Consider the following 21,887-nt stretch of genomic DNA (forward strand, 5'->3'; position numbering starts at 1 on the left):
TACTTAAGGCGCCACGTTTTATCAAATGGTCGTCTTTTTCCCTGGAGCTGCCATTCGTATCGCGCGCGCGACATACATTTCCTCTTGAGGCCCCAACCTTGGCTTTAGAACTCCATATCCCCCGCCTGCGCTTCATATATTTATCATTTATTTGGGATGGTTATTAGTTTGTCTTTCGTGTAAAGTTTCGAAACTATTTTGTATCTAAAAAAGAACCATAAGGAAGAAGCAGAGTAAAAAAACGAAACTGAGATAAGATGCAGATTACATTCTTTTAAAAGCCTGGTATAAGTGGTTATTTTTTTAAAAAACGGTATAAAGGGACGGCACAAACAAAACAGCATAATAAAATATTAAGAACAGCTTATCGAAAGGCAGCCTGAAACTCTCCATCTTACAAAACCACTCTAGAATCAGAAGCAGGAGGGCACATTTGTTCTGAGACCTGGTAATTTGCAAATAATCCTGTTAAACTCCAGGAGGGAGCTTAACACAACGGAAAATACCTTAATTTCAACATCCATAAGAAAATTAGTTCTGTAATTTGTATATTTCAGTCGTTCTCTTTCTAATTTACAGGTGAAACAGGTTTGATATGTCTGAGGAAGGGAGCTTTGACTCGAAATCTAGTTGGTCTTTGAGGTGCTACTGGACCCAAATTTTGCTCTTCTACAGACCAACTTGACTACCTGCCGGAAACAGGCTCATATTTCTGAAAGTGAAACCTGTAAAGCTACTGTAAGGATTTAAACTATTAAATAGTATTTAAACTGATGTGACCAGGTATTTCATAATTAAATAAGGTGCATTAATAGCACAATCCTATGTAGAATTACTCCAGTCCTAAACCCATTGATTTCAATGGTCTTAAACTGGAATGCCTTTGCATAGGATTCCACAGTTAGTCTTTTGAGGCCTGTTTTACCACAATGAAAAACGAATGCAGGATTGCCCATAATATAGGAGGTAGTCTCCACATCCTGCAACCTTTGACACTTGTTGCTTGCTCTATAACTGTCATGGAATGAGGAGCAGGTGGGCAGATGAGGCAGAAAGAGTTTGACATGTTAGTGTAATAAAGTAACCTAGTAGAGCCACACAGACTGGGAAATGACTGTTCCATCCCAGATGGGTTCCTTTTACAGCCCAGTGGGAAAACAACAGCCTTTGATACGCTAATGTCTTGCTGTTGGCCAAGTAGTTCTGGCTGGCTTTTGGTTCCAGAACCTTAAACCCACGTTGGTTAATGTCCTTTGGAAATACATGGGACTAACCCTGAAAAGGAGCTGTCCCTTTGTGTATTTCAATATGTGAAGGTATGTGAACATGTATGTAACCTAGGGTGTGTATAACCATGGGTGGATATACAGACAGGCCAGCAGATACGCCATTTCCTCACCCTACTGAAGGGCGACTAGCAACCTGCCTTGGCAGGTAGTTGGACAGATTTTGATAACAGCTTTCTACCCCAGCTACCTCCAGCTAGGGTTGCATGCCAGTGACAGAATCTTGCTGGAGAAAGAAATGTTACAATGACAAATAAAAGGGATTATGAGGTGTTGCTTATATGGGATCACATATCTCTCTACACCAAAGATGTTTTGAAATAATCGCTTCAAAATAATGGCTTTGCTTACAGCTCAGAAATGAATAGTTTGTGATAAAGGTAACACAAAGTAGCATAACATAAAGCTGTCTTCACATTCCAAACATTTTTCAAGATTTTGAAGTTTGGAACATATAGGAAACTCAAAAACTGGTTATGGGTAATAGTAAGTCAATTTTGGTATTGGCCAGGACTTCAGTAAACACCTGGAATATGTATGTGCTATGGATTTTGAATTATTTATTTAAAATGTTTATGCCTCACACTCCCTATTAAAAGCACTTAAGATGACTTTAAAACACATACAGATCAAAATAAACACTAAATAAATATAATAGGAGAAATCTATGTCATAAAACAACAAAACCTCCAAAAACAGGTAGTGGAATTATAATAAAATATACATATAAATATATATGTATACGTATCAATAGTACATTAGTAGAGATTTGGGCAGGGAGGGCATACACAGTATAGCAAAATGTTTAGGTAAAGGACAGGATTTTTTACTTGGTTTAAAAAAAATAAGCTTGGTGCCTGATGAAATGCAGTGGGGAGGGAATTCCAAATGTTGATGTACGACAAGCAGAAAAGGCCTAGTATTTGGTTGCCACAGAGATATACAGAGTAGAGGAATATTCATATGGGAGCAAGTGGTCCTTCACATGCCCAGAAACATTGGTAGCAAGCATGGGTTTTTTTTCACTGATGAGTTTCTTGCTGATGTTTTCAAATAGTTTTAAGGGCAGCTCCATGTACAATGCATTACATTAAATGCACATTGGAAGAAGAGAGGAGAGAGAATGCTGAATGTCAAGGTGAAATGTATGAATCTGAAATTTGTTCCTAGTTAATATTTCTAACTTAATTTATACATCCGGTTTGAAAAAATTGTGATTAAATTCTTTTTTTCTTAGACAGATGCAAAGTCTTCTCTGCAGTCCCTGATGCTGAAAATTTCATGAAGATTTCTACATTCCACCTAATTATTTCCAGATATTTAAGCACCTATTAGCTAGCTGAACCCCTAATAGTGCAAAATGTGGGCACACAGCTAGGAGTTTGAGTCAGCAAACTCTTGCTTCCTCAAAACCAACATGCAACAATCAGAGAGATCTATTTGTCAGCTGCATCCTGTGAAGTGAAGCTCTGAAATTCTCCTTTTGTAGCTCCTTTCCTTGCACATACAGCAAACACACAGCTGGCTTCCCCAGAATGTCTGCCTGTTGCAGGCTCTGTTCTCATATTTCTGTAAGGTCTGAGTCCCAAAGGAAGCATTAATGCTAGAGGAATGCATGGCAGCATGTGACTTGTGTGAAAAGAACTTAAGGGGGGGGACTCAAGAAACCTTCTCAGAATCACAGTTGGAAATGATTAAGATTTGTGGGTCAATTGTAAAAATATTTTTAAATTGGTAAGGAATCAGAAAAAGGAAGAAGGGTAAAACAAGCTATAGATTTGGTATTCAGAAAGATAAAACAACCTAGACAGGTCATGTGATCCAGGAAAGAAATCTGGATCAGCTGCCCGTAGATCTCATCAGGGGAATATGTAAGTGATGGCAAACTATATATATATACATTATGGAATATATATATATTCCAAAATGCCTCCCCCAACATCGGATCTGAAATAAAAGATTGCCATGCAGTAAAATGGAAATAGGAAAGTATGATGAGGAATTATGTGGGTTTTTAGAGTTTGCTTACTTGTTCAAATGAAAGTCTCGGATTCCTTTTAGAGAAGAAAAAATATTGTGTTAGGAAGCAGATTTGCAGAATTGCTACAAGAAATTTATAGAATCCAGGGCAAGCATGAGTCATTGTCCATCTGTCTGTCCATCTGTCCTCCTACCCACTCCAATTTTGAAACTGTCTCTTGTCATTGCCAGCATCTGGCCAATGCCTTTCTGCCCAGGAACCTCCTGACTTTAGGACAGGACTCCCACTTGACATTTATCTGCAATCTACCAGCAGTGTTTTCTGGAACTTCCCATTAACTATTGCCCAAAGGACAGTTTACTTCATACCTATCTGTCACCTGTTGCCTTACTTTGGCTGTAGCTATCAGGTGTGTCAGCTAAGCATTACAAAGTGTGTATTTCTTCTCAGACTTTGGAACAGCATGCATGGTTACCAGCCATTTTCTATCCAGGCACGTGCCAGCTCTAGATCTGTTAACTTCCCAAAGGAAAGTACAGTAAGTGCTTTAAGATTTTTTCTTTTCAAGAGCTGAAAAGATAAGTCAAAGTGGATATCCTGGCCATGGCTCAGTTTCTGTGCAAACTATATAATCCAAGTAAAGTTTGCATCTTAATTATAACTCACAACCTCTGAGCAGAGCAAAAGGTATGTGAGGGAAAGAATCTGCCTGGAATTTCTTAATATTCTCATAAAAACATTCAGCATTTATAAAGAACGTTCAGAGTGCTTCATGTACAACAACAATCTTGTAAGAAAGGTTAGTATCAATGTCCTCATATTGCAGATGGGAGACTTACAGTGAAATCATAAACAGAGTTACTCTGATCTAAGCCCATTGAAGTCACTGGGCTTAGACTGGTGTAAGTCTGCTTAGGGTTTCACTGTAAGAGAATGGTGGTTTGCCCAAGGCAAACCCAGTTCATAACAGAAGTGAAATTTGAATCAGAGTCTTCCTGATTTGTAGTTCAGGCACCACATTTCAGGCTACAATACTATGCATACTTAAGTCTCAATGAAATATATATAGGATACGTAGTTAAAAAGAAATATACATATGGTTACTCTGTACATCTCACAGCCAATATGCAGCATAAGCTCTAATCCTTATTTATATTACATAGGAAATTTATAACTCATTTTTAGCAGGCAAGACTCTCAAAACAATGTATACAGAAAAACAACAAACATATTAACATAAACATCAATGTGTGTATTATGTACCACCAAGTTGCTTCCGACCTATGGCAACCCTATGAATGAAAAATCTCCAAAATGTCCTATCATTAACAGACTTGCTCAGATCCTGCAAACTGGAGGATGTGGCTTCTTTTATTGAGTCAAGCCATCTTGTTTTAGGTCTTCCTCTTTTCCTACTGCCTTCCACTGTTCCTAGCATTATTGTCTTTTCCAGAGAATCTTGTCTTCTCATGATGCGACTGAAGTACAATAGCCTCAATTTTGTCATTTTAGCTTCTAAGGAGAATTCAGGCTTGATTTGTTCTAGTACCCACTTATTTGTCTTTTTGGCCATCCATGGTATCCGCAAAACTCTCTTCCAGCACCACATTTCAGATTAATCAATTTTCTTCCTGTCAGCTTGCTTCACCATCCAACTTTCACATCCCTACATAGAAATGGAGAATATCATAGTTTGGATTATCTTGGTTCCCAGAGAGAGACCTTTATCTTTAAGGATCTTGTCTAGCTCCCTCATAGCTGGCCTTCCAAGTCTCAATCTTCTTCTGATTTCTTCATTGCAGTCTCAATTTTGGTTGATGATTGAGCCAAGGAATAGAAAATCTTGAACAATACAATTTCCTCATTGTCACCTTTAAAATTGTGTAATTCCTCAGTAGTCATCATTACATCAATAGGGGAGTTAAAAATCAATAGGGGAGTAAAAAAATTAAAACTACAGTTAGCAAAAAATACCAAGCATCCTAATCACCAAAGGCCTGATTTAATAAACATTTTAATGGCCTCATAAAAGCTCCATCAACCAGGCTTCAGCAAATTGCAGCAAGGATTTGGCCCTATAATCTGGGCGCCATGATCACTTGTCTGTTTGGTGGAGGTTACCATCCTAATATATGGTATTTCCTAGGAAAATTATGTGAGTTTGAATTAACTTCATTTTTAGTATATATACGGAAAAGGGCTAGATTGAGATATTTGCAAATTTGATCTCAGTCTATTGGGTTTATCTCCTCAATGTGAGAGCTGAAAAAGGGTCAAGGAGCAAGAAGCCCAAATATGCTTCTGTCAGATTATCAAATATTAGTAGGTTTGTGAATCTGTGCCATCAGCTTCTCACCCCCTCTGAAAGATCTTGCCCTTCATAAACAAGTTCTGTGCACCAAATTGTAACCCATTTTGCAGTTGGTTTCAGTCCAGTTTCTTTGCAACCTCAAATTGTCTCTGGGGCTTGAGCTCTTAACAATACTTAAATCCTTAATTTAAAAAAAAGGTTGAATTTTGGCAGCTATAGTCATTCTTTTGTTTTATTTTGTCCCCCTTTCCCCACTTAAATTGAAGCCAGATTAACCAGTTGCGACTTTAACAATGCAAACCTCCCCTTATTTTTTCCTGACATTCTTCCTTCCATTCCAAGTGTTTTTGGGCAAGTTTCTCTGGAATGCACAGATTGGCTCCAGCTCCATGTGCTCTGGCTGCTGTTATTTGGAGTGAGTTGGCTGAGGCTTCAGCATTCACAGCCAGATGTTACAAATGTGACCCAGCCAGAAGCTGCAATGTGCCCACCTTCTTGCTCCAAGCTGTGAAGAACCATGTGGGACCTTGCTAGGCTCCTTGGAAATCAAAATTATATTTTGCTTGCTAGTTATAAACCAGTAGTACAAGCTCATCTGCAGCAGCTGCCATGAACCCTGAAGGGATAGGCAAGCTATAAATGTTTTAAAATAAACAAAATCTGCAATTCTCTGCAAAGGCAAGCCAGGCATTTCTTGTTGACTGATGTTTTGCACTGAAAGATCCTGGATTCTGTGCCCAGATTCCCCCTTTTAAAAAAAAATCAGCTCTTGATGCTGTTCAGGAAACATTGCAGGTTTTGTAGTGGAAGGAAGGGGGTGGAGATTTAAAGCACAAAATAAGAACGTAAGTCAACCTCTGGACTAACCATTAGGTTGCTAATGATCTGGTGATCTTAGTGTGGCATGGATTTTTGGGAACACATCAGTGGTAAGAGCAGACTTATCCTGTGCTGGCCACTTTTGAAATTTCCTAGTGCTTGTACATATCCAGCTGCTCTGAATATTAAATGAATATAATCCATAGTGTTGACCTATGGCAAGTAGCCGAGACTGATCTTTCTCCCAGGAGTAAGGGCATTTAGTTAGGAAAGGATTTTTGGCCAGATATCCCTGGCATAAACAGCAGACATTCCTTAACAAATCCGTGCTTCAACTAGATGAAAATCCTGCATATTAGGCAAACAGTAGACCCAGCAGCCTCACCTGTCTGATGAGTATGCCCTAGGGATCCAGCATAAGTACTGAAAAGAAGCAGAGACTTGCATGTTCCAAGCAATGTTAAAATGCTAGTTTGTTCCAGAGAACTGTACAGACTGCTGTTTGTGGTAGAGAAAGGGTTAAGGGGGAAATATTCAAGGTGCAACAGCCATCCTGACCCCTCTCACCATCAGTCCTTGTCAGCGGGGCTAGAGCTTCTGGGAGCATCATTACAGCCTCTATTTAGATTACACGTGCGTCAGGCAGGGCACAGGGTGATGATGGGGAACATGCTTGTTTGCAGTTCATTAGTGACAGGAACAGGCAGGTGGAGGTGGGGAAAGGCATCAGAATGGATTCATCCAGCCTGATATGCAGGCAATGGGTTGCATAATATTAGGGATCTGATTGTGTGGAAACCAGAGCACTAAATACATGGGATTTGAATTGGAACTTTCTAGAGGGGGTAGGCAGAGAAAAGGAAGAAAGAAAGGTTCTGTACAGGTAAATTTGTAATGTTTGCTGGAAGAAGGCATTATTTACATAAGAACTTACCTAACATCTTTGATTTTTACTGTTAATACTCTAAGATGGGCACAGTTTTATTTTTCTTGGAAACAGGCACTAATTAGAGAACATGGAGTAGGAGCAACCAGACACAGATGAAAATGACTTGCTAGCACTGGCTAATTCCATTCTCTCATATAACAGAATGCAAGGACCATCCTCTCTTGCTCCTGATCTGATGTTTCAGGTCACCAGTGCAGATGGGCAATCAAATAAGGGGGGGGGAGCAGAAATGAGAAGCAGATGCCACTCAGGCTGGTGATTTTTTCAATCACAAACTGCTCCCACTGAGCCAAATGCTCTGTGCTTCCCCTTACTCCCACCCTTCACCGCCAGTGCAATGCCTGGCAAGCTCATTCCTTTCAAGTGGTGTAGATAATTAATTCTGGAGTTTTTTAACAGCTGCTTTTCATGCATCATTTAAAATTTGTGATGCAAATATGGAGAATCTATATGAAATGCCCTTGACTAATTGAGCAAAGTGGGGGGAGGGTATGCAGGAGGAAGGATCAGTGACCTTGGTCAGACAAAATGGTGCTGGAGCTATAATTGGCTCAATGGAGCTCAGAAGGCCAACTCGACATGGCTGTGTCTTTGTTCCTGCCTCAGTATGGTGCAAGGTTACAGAGATCAAAAGTACACCTGGAAAATCCAGACAGACATCCCATGCCCAAAGCATGAATCCAACCATGCAGGGTTCAAGGCACAGCTAGATACATTTGCAAAGAATACTTTCAATTCAGGTACCTTAATAGCAGCCCAAAAGTGTCTGACCCTACCCTACCCAGAATAGGGGCTCTCCCATATTCCTCTGGGCAGCAAGTATTTCTTCAGTGGGAAACAGTATGCTTAGCATTGTGCTAAGTGACATTAGGGGGATGACACACTGTGCTACCAAGAGAAGTCATAGTTCAGTGTTCAAGCACCTGTTTTGCATGCAAAAGGTCTCAGGTTAATCCCTTGTATCTGCAGTTAAAGTATCTAAGGCAGCAGGTATTGGGAGGCTCAAGGTTGACTCAGCCTTCCATCCTTCTGAGGCCGGTAAAATGAGTACCCAGTTTCCTGGGGGTAAAGTGTAGATGACTGCGGAAGGCAATGGCAAACTACCCCATAACAAAAGTCTGCCAAGAAAACGTCGTGATGCAACGTCCCCCATGGGTCAGTAATGACTCGGTGTTTGCGCAGGGGAATGCCTTTACCTTTTTTTGCACACTAGAGAGTCACTGCCAGTCAGAGACAATGCTGAGTTGGATGTGCCAAAGTGTTGACTCGAAATTAGGAAATGTCATATGCCTGTGCTCAGAATCTAGCCGATTGCAGCATTAGGGAATGAAAATGAATTTTCATTTAAGGCAAATTGTACAGTGTTCCTGTGTGGTTCCTGTGTGGTGTAATAGTCAGTAACACAGGTTACTGACTATTACACCCAGTGGTTTGGATTGCTTAGGACTGGTTGCCTGGAGGATGGTCCTGCTCCACTATAAGTGATTATATTAGAGTATTTTGCTTGACATTCCCAGAATATGCAGGATAAAATTATCCTACTACATAAATTACCTTGCTAAAGCCCTGTCCACTATATGATGGTAGATGTCGCTGCCTCCCATTATAGAAGAGACTGGGTGTTCTGAAGCAGCACGTACCTCTCTGTCACTTTAAGAGCTAAAGGGATTTTTTAAAAATGAAAAGTAGGATTTTTAAGATTCTTTCTTAAGTAGAGAGTGTTGGAGACTTTTTTGTAGTCAGTTAATTTGGAAACTCCAGATGCTGACTAAACCCTCTTGCCCTATCACAGTAGTTATTCTGTTCCCAGAACGGTCTGCAATTCTTTGTTATAAAAAATTCACTAAAAATTGTCCAGAAATTACTCAGAGCTACTGATTCAAAGAGCTGGACAGATGTGAGGCTCAACAGGAAGAAAAGAAAAATACAGCCTGGCACTGCCAGGGTTGTCAGAAATAAAGCAGAGACGCAGTGGAAGAGACCAAGTGTCAGGAAGGAAATGGAGTCACAGCCAGACAATATAATGGCAGTCTGGAAGAAGAGTTCAAATGGCATTACAAACCACACACTTCTAATTGGCCAGGCCAGAGCACAACCAAGACCACAATATATCTTTCCCAATAGCTGCTGTCAAAGTAATTGTTTAGATTCCAACTCATGGAGAAGACAAAACTCTAACTGAAAACCAAGAAAAGATTCCATGAGTACTTTTCATTGCCCAAAGCTTAAGTGCTTGGAGATGGTGAAGTCAGCATTATTAGGCAGTACGCTGATAATATCTGGGCATGAAAAATGTCAACCCTACAAGATAGTTTCTGAGAATGTGGAACAGCAATAACTGAGCTACTTTTGCAGGTGCTACCCTCTACCCAAGGTGCTAATTCTGGCACTTCTGCCATGGGTATTAGAATTCCAGTAGATTTCATGAAAGCAAGAGTTTCTAAACTTGTGATATCTGCTTTCATTAAGAGGTGTATACAAATACACACACACCTTTCAAGGCCCTATGACTGTAGAGGTTTCTTAAAAGTCTACTTTTGTACAGCACCATTAACTCATAACTTCAGTGTTTCCCAAGAGCAATGAATTTCCCCAGAGCAACCTGAATATTTAATACTAGATAGCATGGCAACTCCAGTTAAAATGATCTTGCATAGCAAGTGTTGGGAAAGATCTGTTTTTTGCTGCTAGAGTAGACAATATTGACTAGATAGGTCAATGGTCTGACTTAGTATAAGGCACTTTCATACAATTGTTCATATAGTGTCTCTCTACACAAGACGTCTTACATGGGAACACTCAAGTGACTTACTTTCTGTGTAGTCTTATATTCAAGTCTCCCTACCAGTGCATGTGTATTCACAGTGGGAGAACTTGAGCATCCCTGTGTAAGATGTCTTGTGTAGAGAGATCCTAGAACAGACATAGCCATAAAAATGTTTGCTTCATTCCATTTCTCCTGTAAAGCATAATCTTGATCTTGCCTTTAGATACTTATCAATAAAACACAAAAATATCAAAAAGCCAGTCAGGGTGAAGGTCAGCACCTGGACTCAACAGGAAAAGCAAAGAGGCTAAAAATCAGCACTATCTAATTCTACTGAAACACCACCCCAACAATCCTCCCCTGGCAGAAAGAGATCAAATTGCGTAAGTGTTAAGACAGAGGGTGTGTTGCTATTGGCTCTGTTTTCAGCCCCAGGAGGCAGGTCACTGCCCTTAGCAGTCTGTGGGATTATGGGAAAGTCAGAGGCAAAAGTGGAACTTAACTCTTTCCCTTTCTCTTACAACAAGCAGCTTTGTAATGTCAGCATGTGTTTCCAGCAGCATGTTGTGGTTGACTTACAGCCCTGTGTTTTAATTGAGGGGCAAAGTCAACAGGATTTTTTTTGTCACCAGTGAATTTAGTTTTGAAGTAATCTTGTGAATGATGTCCAGATCTCAACTTGCCATGTCCTCAGTGGGGGGAGCTTGGAAATGCGGGCTGAACCAGGATGTGGAAAGATGCTACTGGGGCAGTCTGGATCAGTCTACAAGCCTGTTCTCTGCATGGGACCCTGCACTTGTTTGTCAGGATGGGCTAGGAACAAACACAGACAAGTGAAAAGCTTATGGCAGCTGACCAAAAAGAGCAAACCATAATCTGTGCCATGAGCTGGGCTTCTTCTCAGAAGATGTAAGCCAAAGGTGAGAGGAAGCAACACAACACACAAGTGATGTAACTCTGGTCCAGCCTGCTAGGAACAACAGAAACAATGGGAGGCCTAGAGTATCAATGATAGTTACTGACTGGACCGCCTGCTGCCTATTGAAGTATGCAGGGCTTTTTTTCTGGGAAAAGAGGTGGTGGAACTCAGTGGGTTGCCAGCACAGGGGGCAACTCTTGGTGGGAGGTGGTGCCCCTGGTACCACATGTGGGTGCACAAAGTGCACGCATGCTTCCAGGGCCAATGATGTCACTTTGGGTCAACTGGAACAAGGGGGGAGTTTTTAAAAGTTTAAATCGCCCTTGGTGAAAATGGTCACATGGATGGTGGCCCCACCCCCTGATCTCCAAACAGAGGGGAGTTTAGAATGCTGGAGCGGCATGGAGGGCAGTCTAATCTCCCCTCTGTTTGGAGATCAGGGGGTGGGGCCACCACCCATGTGACCATTTTCAAGAGGTTCCGTTCCACCGCATTCCAGCTGAAAAAAAGCCCTGGAAGTATGGAACCAGATTAGGTTAATGAGAGATCTTAACTTCCTGGGTTTTTTAAATGTATTTTTTATGTCTATGTGAAAACAATTGGTGGAGAGAGCCTGCTTTCTGAAATGCAAAATGTCTCTAACATACGTAATCAACCTCATGCTCTACATATGGTCTAAACTATCTTTCCATGCTGTCCTTTCTCAGGAAGAGTTCTGTTCATCTTGCCTGCTGTTTTTCTGACAGATATCCAGCCATTACAAAGTCATTATCAGGCCTAGGGAATATTGGGCAGCATTTGAGGAGAGAATTTGCATGTATCATGTAAAACTCTTTTTATCCCCTTTCCCACTGGTGCTGTGTGCATGTGATTAAAAACAGAAAGGCTGTTTTAAATGCACTTGTACCCTGTTTTTGAACTGACTGATGGCCGAGGAGGAAGGTGGGTTTACAAACACATCGCCATCTTCCTGTATTGCACAATGCATGTGTGATTTGGGTCTAAAGCAAATGCCACTACCTTCTCTTGTCCACATGGTCATCTTTCATAGAGGTCAGTCCTCTCACTTTAGAGAGAGTTTTGAGCCTCCTATTTCTTCCGTTACTTCTGCTCCTTCCCTGAGTTCCTGCCACATCATTTCTTGCGAGCCTTTGGGTCCTCTGTCTGCAAATCCCTTCCTATCCATTCCCCCACAGTTGTATTAATTTTTGCATAAATTCATCAATGACCTGCAGTTATGAACAGGGCTCCTGGAGCTGCACTGCAGACTGGATTGCTTTTGCTGAATCAGCAGCAAAATAAACAGGTAATTACACTCTGCCATATGTGTCTCTAATTCTGACAAAAGCGGCATCCAAGCAGCGCTGTGTGGCATTACTAGTGGACGATGGGAAGAAGGAAGGAGTAAATTGGTCCCCAAGGCCAGAGAGGGAGTGGGGGAGGGGGGCTTTGTCAATTCCCTCTGTTTTCTGTGGCACAGAGAAGCTGGCTTTGCTGCGATAGCATTATTTAATACAGCTAAAATGTCAACAGGAAATCCTTTCATGCATAGTTTGATACATTGTGACGGGAAATCATTCCAGGCAAGGGACAAAATGGACTGTTCCAATGTGGGTAGAGGGGGGAGGACAGGGAAGAGAGTCAACACTCCTTTCAAATCACTATACAAAAATAATGATTCTGTGTCATGTCCCATGACCTCACAGAGCCTCAAGGCTCATTCTTGGAGGAGGCAGTCTCCTGGAATTCTAGCAAGGCCCCGTTTGCAAGCAGTTGGGGCTACCACTGAGCAACCCACATAGGAGACAGCAGCCATGGGAGCCAAGGGGACTCTCCTCACCACCAAGAGAGCCAGTTGGCTCAAAGACCTAGCATGGAATTATCCTGAAAAGTGTTGACCCCTTGTAGATGGTATCAGGATCTTTCCTGACTCCCAGGAAGGAGCAAGGCGCACAAGTGTCTTTACTCAACCAGATTGCTCCATGTCCTCCTCCTAGGATATAGGTTGCCTATTGAACTCCACTGGTAATGGTGCATGCAGAGGGGATCCCTGCTGGGATGTAGGGGGTCCAGTGACTCTGTCACCTTCTCTAAAATCTAAGCATTAAGATCCAGACTGTCTGAGATTGTGAGACAGGACAGCCATGCTTATTTTCATGTGCTGGAGTTTAGCAGCTCAGGACCTCTCACAAACATTCCATATACTCAAAGAGCAAGAAAAATGATGAGCTCAAGCCAATACCAGAAGCTAGAATGCTTGCTTGGCAGCGCAAGGCCTCTCCTCTGATAATCCCTCTCATAGGGAAAGAACGGCCAGGATCAGCTCTGTTAATTCAACAGGAAGAAGACCTAGAAGGAGTAGCTTGGACTTTGCAGCTGCAACGTCTCTGGAAAGCAGCTCTTGCTGCATCTCTGGAGCTCTGGCTACAAGGCTGGACATCTTCCTCTGTTGTTTCAGCAGTCTTGCAGGGAATCTGCTTCTTGTGCTGAACCAAGCTGGGAAGTTCCTGTACTTTTTGGTCCACTGGACCTGTTTCCTCTGTCAGAGAATCCATGCCACCCAGCTCCAATGTTAGTAGTAGCAGGATATTCAGTAGTAGCAATCAGGGCTTTTTTTCTGGGAAAAGAGGTGGTGGGACTCAGTGGTGGAACTCAGGATTGCACAATAATGTCACTTTGGTTCAAATGGAACAAGGGGGGAGTTTTTTAAAGTTTAAATCACCCTTGGTGAAAATGGTCACATGGCCAGTCGCTCCGCCCCCTGATCTCCAGACAGAGGCGGATTTAGATTGCCCTCCGCGCCACTGGCGCGGAGGGCAATCTAAACTGCCCTCTGTCTGGAGATCAGGGGGCAGGGCCACTGGCCATGTGACCATTTTCAAGAGGTGCTGGAACTCCGTTCCCCTGTGTCCCAGCTGAAAAAAAGCCCTGGTAGCAATGGTCTGGCCACCCTCATCTGCAGGAAGGAATTTTAAACACCTTTTTCCTTCTGCTCCTGATCTCTGAGCAAAGGCATCCATCTTCAGGGATGTGTCTAGTTCCCAAAGATGAGCCTAACAGAATTAGGAATATAAAATATGAATTGAGATAAATGATATACAATTCCAGCAGTCTTTATCTGAATGATCCAATTTGCCCTCAGTTCTAAGGTTGCACATATGGGTACGTTGATCATGCAGGGACTACAGCAATGGGCTGTTTAAAGGACCATGCAGGGACTAGAGCAAGATTTGTTCCATCCTGTATCCTAAATTAGGGGATCTTCCTAAAGCAGGCTGTACTACTGTTGGGCCAATTCATGGTCTTCTGTTGGCTGGTGTCTTAGCTAGGCTAGATATTAGAAGCAAGAAGCAAGATTTTACTATTTTTGGACTGCAATTCTGTGTCCTTTTGAGTTTTGTTAAAGTAAGTTTTTGTATTCTGATCTGGGGAGATCTAACCTAATCTTATCACAAACCATGTTAGAACTTTTGGACCAGTTCTGAGGAAATGGATGTTGACCCATTCAAGAATGTAGGCTGTTAAGATTGGAAGCTGGCAGAGTGGTAATCAATACTTCAGATGGGCCATTCCATCCCACCCACCCTAGTGATACAGTCTTTAACCCAGTAGGTCATAACAGCTACTGATTTTACAGTGGATTTGAGATCTAGTCCCAGTGACAGCAATGGATACCCTTCTAATCTGGCTTTCTAAATGATCTTTCTACTTCACCCTAGGAAGCTAGGGTAAGGACTTCCCAGGTGACTTTAGGCACATCACTGGCCCATCTGAGTTATATTTTTTTTTTAATGGATGGAGCACAAATGTCTTTTCCCAAGGCATGTTGCAGATTGTAGGGCTTCCCCCCCCCCCGCCTCTTTTTTATAGGGAGTAGGAAATTTTTTCAAGGAGATACCTTGCTCACCTTTTCAGAATTACAATTCTGGAAGATTTTGTTGTTGCTGTTTGTTGTTGTTGGAAACTGGTAAATAGTCTTGAAATTGGTTTCCATGTTTTGTGTACACAGAGTCTGGTCTGCATGAACTGCTTACTGTCTGCATGAACTGCTTACTGCTTACTCTGATGCGGCCCATCTGGCGGCTGCATCAGAGACCTCGCTGTGGTAAATAACTTGTGATGCACGGGCAGCCTCTTGCAGTCCTTGTGCCAATCTGCCAAGGGCTCTGCTTTCATGATCCAAGAAACATTCTCACCACTGCCCTGACTCTTTCAATATCAGTCTTTGCAAATGACAAACATCTGAAGGACATGATGTGAACTTATTTATACTTGTATTGATTGTGACTAACTGAGCACCTTGCACTTTAGATAAATTATAAAATCTATGAATTTACTTTAAATTAAATATTTAAATGTATTAGTATACTGCTGCATGGTGCACTTTAAGAAGATTTAGGTTCATACAACCGCGGCAGGTCCCTTGCTTACTCTCTGTGTATATACTCTACGGTGCCCCTCTTTATAGTTGTATTTTTTATAAGCAGCAAGCTGCAAGGACCATCCTACTATATAAAAGGCAAGCAGTATTGGTGATGATTGGCAGCTTACATAACATTCCAAGGATATTGCCTGTTTAAGCACTGGCCAGACTCAAACCTGCTTAGCTTCAGCAATATCACTGGAATGTACCCTCTGAGTAGACCTTACAAAGTTATGATTTCTCAGGCTCCTTGTGTGGGGTTTGTAGTATGTCAGAAATCAAAAACATATGCTGCTGCATCAAGCCAACTGTCCTACTTACTTATGCTTATTTTATCCATGTACTAAAATGGCTTACAATTATAAAAATTAACTAAAATACGTTTAAAGCACAAAACACTGCAAGAGGAGAACAAACTGGCAGAAAATAGGAAAGAGTACAAGGCCAATGATGTTAAAAACCCAAATCCACTACAGATTAAGCTAAATTAAAAACTTGCTTAATATAGTTTTAAGGATCTTCCAAAAGCCTAACAGATATTACAAGGTGAGCTTAATAGGAAGGGGATTCTGTAAGAGTTTCCACGGCAAAGGACCTGTATTGTACAAGCACCTGCCAAACCTCAGAAGGCTGATAAACACAGAACAGCACTTCTCTAGATCTTCTCAGTGGTCAGGCATATTCATAATAGAAGAGTATCCTGGCCCCGAATCACTTAGAGCATTACAGCTTAAAGCTAGCACCTTGAATTAGGACCAGACACACTTGGGAGCTATTTAAGATACAATAATGCAGGTGCAATATGCTCAGATTAACCTGTTTCTGTCAACAGCTATTGCATTTGGGACCAAGAAAACAGATAGTGTTACAATAGTCCCGTCTGGATGAGCCACCCAGATGTCTTGCAAGCACTCCCAAACTGAGCATTCTTGCAGCATGAAAGCTGCACTTTTGTCCCTCATGCCTCAGCAGAGTTGCATTCTGTGCTATGGCTCATCCTTTTTGAGATGCCATTGGCCCTGGTTAGCAATCCTGTAACAATGGGTTTGAGGAGGCTAATTATGCTTCTGCAGGTGAAGAACTTTCTTTGTTTGTTGGTGAAGGGACTGAACCTACTGCTCTGTTATGGCAAATCCAGGCCAGTGGATTGCATGGGAACTGATTCAAGCATGTGACATTCCAAGTCACATCCAGCATCTCTCCTCCAGATCAAAACCTGACTTTCTGGAGCCAAGCAGGAAAAAGAACCAGTGCCCAGCAGGTTAATGATGTGGAGACTGGTAGGCTGGACTGACTTGCCACAGCCCTGGGAGACCAAAGTGATCCTTGTCAAGCAGTTCCTTGCCAGGGGAAAACGGTTTGGGAGCTCATTAGGAAAAGGCTTGTTTGGGGGGGCAATAATGTTTTTGCAGGAGCTTCCGTAACACAGCTGTTCTTCAGATTTTGGAGTCAAGGCAAGGGAGGGTCTTCTAGTCCCCAGATTTGGGTGGGCATTGTCAAGAGGGCAGCTGTAGCTTCTGTTGGCACTTCAAACTCTGCCTCTTGGTGGTGGATTGATATTGTTCTTGTGTTCAAATGATTCCCTCAGTCTGGCAGAGATCAATAAATACTCATTCTTAACCACTTGTGCCTCAAGAAATAGCTACAGGGCACTTCTGTGCTGGAAGCTGAGCCTGCATACCCTCAGCGGTGAAGCATATTTTTGCAAGAAAGTCTACCATCTCTAGTTAATGCAAAAGAGTCCTCTTCCCACTGGTGTAATGCCTTTCCCCAGAACAGTTCCAGAGGTTTAGCTCAAATATTTCCAGAGCTACCAACTCTCCCAAGAGAGTCACCTAACCAACATTGCCTTCACTGTGGTTTTTGGAGCATCGCAAATGACAATTTAACGGTGCCATCCTACACAGAATTGCACCCTTCTAAACTATTGAAATGAATAGGCTTATAAGGATATAACTGTTCTTGAGATTGTGCTGTAAGTAATCTACCTTCTTTTCAGACTCAACCATGGAAAGGAGCATTCTGTTGGTTACCTAAGGCTCACAAGCTAACATTTCTGACCTCACCCTGCCACTCTTTTCTTCTCTAGCCTTTTACCTCCATGCTTTTTCCTGTTTTGCCTTGCTACAGGAATGTACTTTTCTCCCCATATATCAAGTCATAGTCTCCAAACCCATCCCTTCTCTCAGTCCAGATTTAGTTCAAAGCATAGGCTCTCTCTACCTGACCCCATTTGTCGGCCTCTGGACCACAGCTGCTTGGGGCTTTGCCTGACCGAGAGGTTCCTAAGAGCACCAGCTTATCTGTTCCTGCTGCCATCTCCAAAGGCTTTAATGACTCCAACCTCTCTACCTCGCCGTCCCTTTAAGGCATAAGGTATGGCGCAAGAAGCACAGGGGGGCTCATCTAATTATCTCTGATTGTATATGACATTGTCATGTTGATTTACTAAATATACACGGGAAATCTCTTTATTTTGCCAGCCAATGGAGGATATAATCCAGCACTCCCAAGAGCAGGTCTGACACCAATTCCCTCTGGTTATGTTACCTGTCTTTTCCACCTGCAATTGCATCGATGAAGCCCGGGAGGAATGTCAATAACTAATTTATTCATTTTGCTTCTGATTTATTATAAAAAGAAGCAGATGTCAGGGCACACTTGTCTGGAGTGACAGTGAAGCTGCAGAGCCTTCAAGAAGCTGATGCCTTATCAACAAGCAGAAAAACATCACTCGCCTCTCCAGTGTACTTCTTGGGCAGGTACTTCAGATGTCCAGGGCAGTAGATATGATGATTTGAAACTTTTGACTGCCTTGTCACTCCCATTCAGCCAGTGGTTTTCAAACACTGCCCTTTTCACATGGGGACTTACATACGCATACGTTGTCAAGTTGCAACTGACTTATGGTGACCCTAGCAAGGGGCATTTAAGGCAAGTAAGAAGCAGGGGTGGTTTGCCATTGTCTTCCTCTGCAGAGTCTTCCTTCATGGTTTCCCATCCAAATACTGATCCTGCTTAGTTTCAGATATCTGATGAAATAAGGCTGTACCAGGCTGCCTTCCCTCCCCACAGGGACTACCTGCCAAGAAACTGCTACACTTTTGTCTAAAAAGTCCTAAAATGGCAATTTCAGAGGATTCTAAGCATGTTTTAGGGTTCACACACAGCTAGTTATATGAAGTTGCTTTGTACCAAGTCAGGCTACTGGCCCATCTAACCTGTATCCTTTCTTGTGATTGGCTGTGGCACTCCATGTTCTCAGACAGAGAAAGGTCTTTCCTTTGCTGGAGATGCCTGGGGTTGTATATGGGACCTTCCTTATGAAAAGTGTGTGGTCTACCTCTGAACTATAGCTCCTCTCCAGTATTCTTGTAGGGCATTAGCCAAAAGTCTATAGACCTGTGTGTCCTTACTGTGGTCTTGCTTGAAATGAAAGTATGACCTCAAATGCACCCAGTGCTCTCCTGCAGATGCAAGGTAGTGATGGGCTGGCTACATTTCAGACAGCCTTCTCACTGAGGAATCCAGTGGGATCCCAGTATTCTACAAAACTATATATGTACAATTTCCAGAAATTTTGAAACCATGAAAAATCAGGGTTGGATATTTTAGGGGAAATTGCAATATATGCAATGTTTTCTTTCTTACCAACCCTAAATTTATTTTACTGTTCAGCATCATAAAATTCATCATGTATAACACAGTATATAAAACTGTAATGTATGGCATACACATACATATATATTCTCTATAGTGACCCTACATTATGGAACGGACTGCCTGAAGAGGTCAGGAAAGCTTCCACTCTCTTGGCTTTCCACAAACTGTGCAAAACTGAACTATTCAAGAGGGCTTTTTACTCAAGTAATAGGGCTGTGCTGTATGGAAATTATTCAAAGAGATGCTTCAATAAAGGGATAGGCACTGTAGACTATACTTCTGTGCACTGCCTGTTACTGTCATTTATTATATCATGTCAAATTGCTTATGCTTTGTTTCAACACAGTTTCGGCTCTGTATCAGATTTCTGCTTGGGATATTCAATAAACAATGGACTAGGTTATAGATTAGCACATGTATCAGGTTTTGCCATATAAGACAGGGGGGAAAATAAAGTTGAAAACAGATAACACAAATTTTATAGTAAATTAAGGGACACGTTATTTGGACATAAAGTCTCATATGATCAAAATAGGACTAGCATATTTAAGTCTACAGGAAAAACAATGAACTGCCCAGTTGTGTATCATACTACCCATTATAGCTAATTAAAACCGAACAAAATTAGTCACATTTAAGCAATAATCATATTGTTACCAGAACTGCCTTTTTATAGGGGAAATTAGCAGGCAGTTCAGCCAGAACTAGCGCAGATCTTTAACCACTGTTTACCAGAGTCAGTCTTCCGGATTATTCACACAAAAGAGAGGAGGCTAATATTCAAATAAATAATGTTTACTAAAAGTGTTGCGTATGCCTAGTATAGCACTTGCATAAATCAACCATACAAGAGCTAAGAAACACAAGTCAGAAAGAGTTAAGAGACATTTGCATTAGCAGGTTCCCACTTGAGATCAATGGGAGAGAGGCAATACATTACCTGATCACGGCGAGAAGCAGAGATTCCAGCAGCAAGGATGGGGGAGCGATGTATAGTGCCCGCACTACACATGCTGAGGGTCTATATAGGTATGGAGAGGGTAGGCGTGGCGCACCCACATGTCAGGGAGAACCTACTTAAATAGCCGAAATGTGTCCCGAGGCAGGGGCCCTTCAGGGCTGCCTCAGAAATGGTTCTCAGAATGTTTTCACAAAAGATACAATGGGTTAATACCAGGAGTTCGATGGGTCACTTTAGAGTCTAATTGTGTGATTGTGACACCCTTGGGGATGGGACAAAAGGGAAGGGAGGGAGTGCTAGGTGGGTTGATTGGATTTGTCAGGAAGTCGGATCGCTCTTGATGGGATTGGCCCGGAATGTCGATGCTTGCTGGCTATATTGATAAGCGTCCATTATTCATCCTGTACAGTCAGCACGTTGCTGTCGTCCCGGGGCTTTCGCAAGTGATCTGCATATCAAGTCAAGGCTTGACCTCGGAACGTGACGGGAGCCTTGTGGCAAGATGGTGGACTTCGAGAAACCTGTCCACAGTAACTTCCTGCTGCCTGGGGACATGGCTTTCCCCTGGTTCTACATTTGTGGGCTTGCTAGCCTGTTGCTCTGGGTAGGATGGCGGACCCAGGGTCATCTTGCGGCAGCTTCTTTTTGGGGACTGACCAGGGGGCGCCTGGCCCGTCTCACAGAGAGTCCCTCCGGCTTGTGCGTTGTTGCTAGCTGCCAGGCCCATGGCCAAAGGAAAGTTCATGCCCAGCATAAGGCATGCAGCAAGTCTTGGGGCAAGAGAGAGAGACAGTCCATAATCCAGGGAGGCAGAGGGCAGGCAGTGGTGACAGAGTCCATAAGGCAGGAGACAGGCACAAGTAACAGAGTCCATGATACAGAAGGGGGGTGGCTGGCAGCAATATCCTTGAAAATATGCTGTATATGCCTACAATAGACATGATAACTACAATGATAATTATCTGTAGGTTGTTGTTTTACATAAAAATCTTCATACTACACATTTTGAGTAAGTAAAGTCTTGCCTTAAAAAGCATTTAACGGATTCAGTGCTTCCCCAAATTTCCACTGAAAATAATCCTCCCTACCCAGAAACACAGTTTGAAAGCCATTTACAATCAATTCTGTTCAAAATTTCATTGATACAAAAAGACCCAAGTCTTCCACATTTGCTCTCATACAGATCCCACTAATTTCATTTCCTGCTGGATCGTGCCCAAAGCATTTGCCATGCCAATGCAACATAAAAGATCAAAAGGATGCTTTGAGGTCTTTCTCATAAGGATTTTGCCAACAGCCAGATATCTTTTAGAGGCCCCAATCTTTCCCTGGGACCAGTGAATTTCTCAAGCAACTTTCAATTGGTTTTTGAAACCAATCATTCAGCATGGAATATAGAAAACAAAAACATAATTTAAAGTTTAGAGGAAGAGCTACATTGTTTTAAACACTTGTGGAAATGTACCGTTTGATCTTCTCGCATGTACATGATGTGTCACTGCTAAAAATCTAGGGCTGTATGGAATACAAAAGAGTGCACTGCAGTTTCTGCGAACAAGAAAAGAAACAAAATGGGGAATTTTAAAGAACTTGAAATGGATTAGTGTTACTGGTATCTGTTTACATTCAAACTCAAGAAATATAATCTTTCAAAAGTGTGTAGGGGTCCCAATCCAAGAGGGAAAGTGCTGCATTCTGTATTTTAAATAAGAAAGGAAGTCAAGCTTTTTAAAAGAGGAGCTCTGGAGTCAGTGCAGAGGAAATGGTTTCCCTGCTGACTTGGCACTGGCTTCAGGAACTTCCACCTA

Source organism: Eublepharis macularius, chromosome 14, assembly GCF_028583425.1.
Source record: "Eublepharis macularius isolate TG4126 chromosome 14, MPM_Emac_v1.0, whole genome shotgun sequence".
In the NCBI taxonomy this organism is placed as follows: domain Eukaryota; kingdom Metazoa; phylum Chordata; class Lepidosauria; order Squamata; family Eublepharidae; genus Eublepharis; species Eublepharis macularius.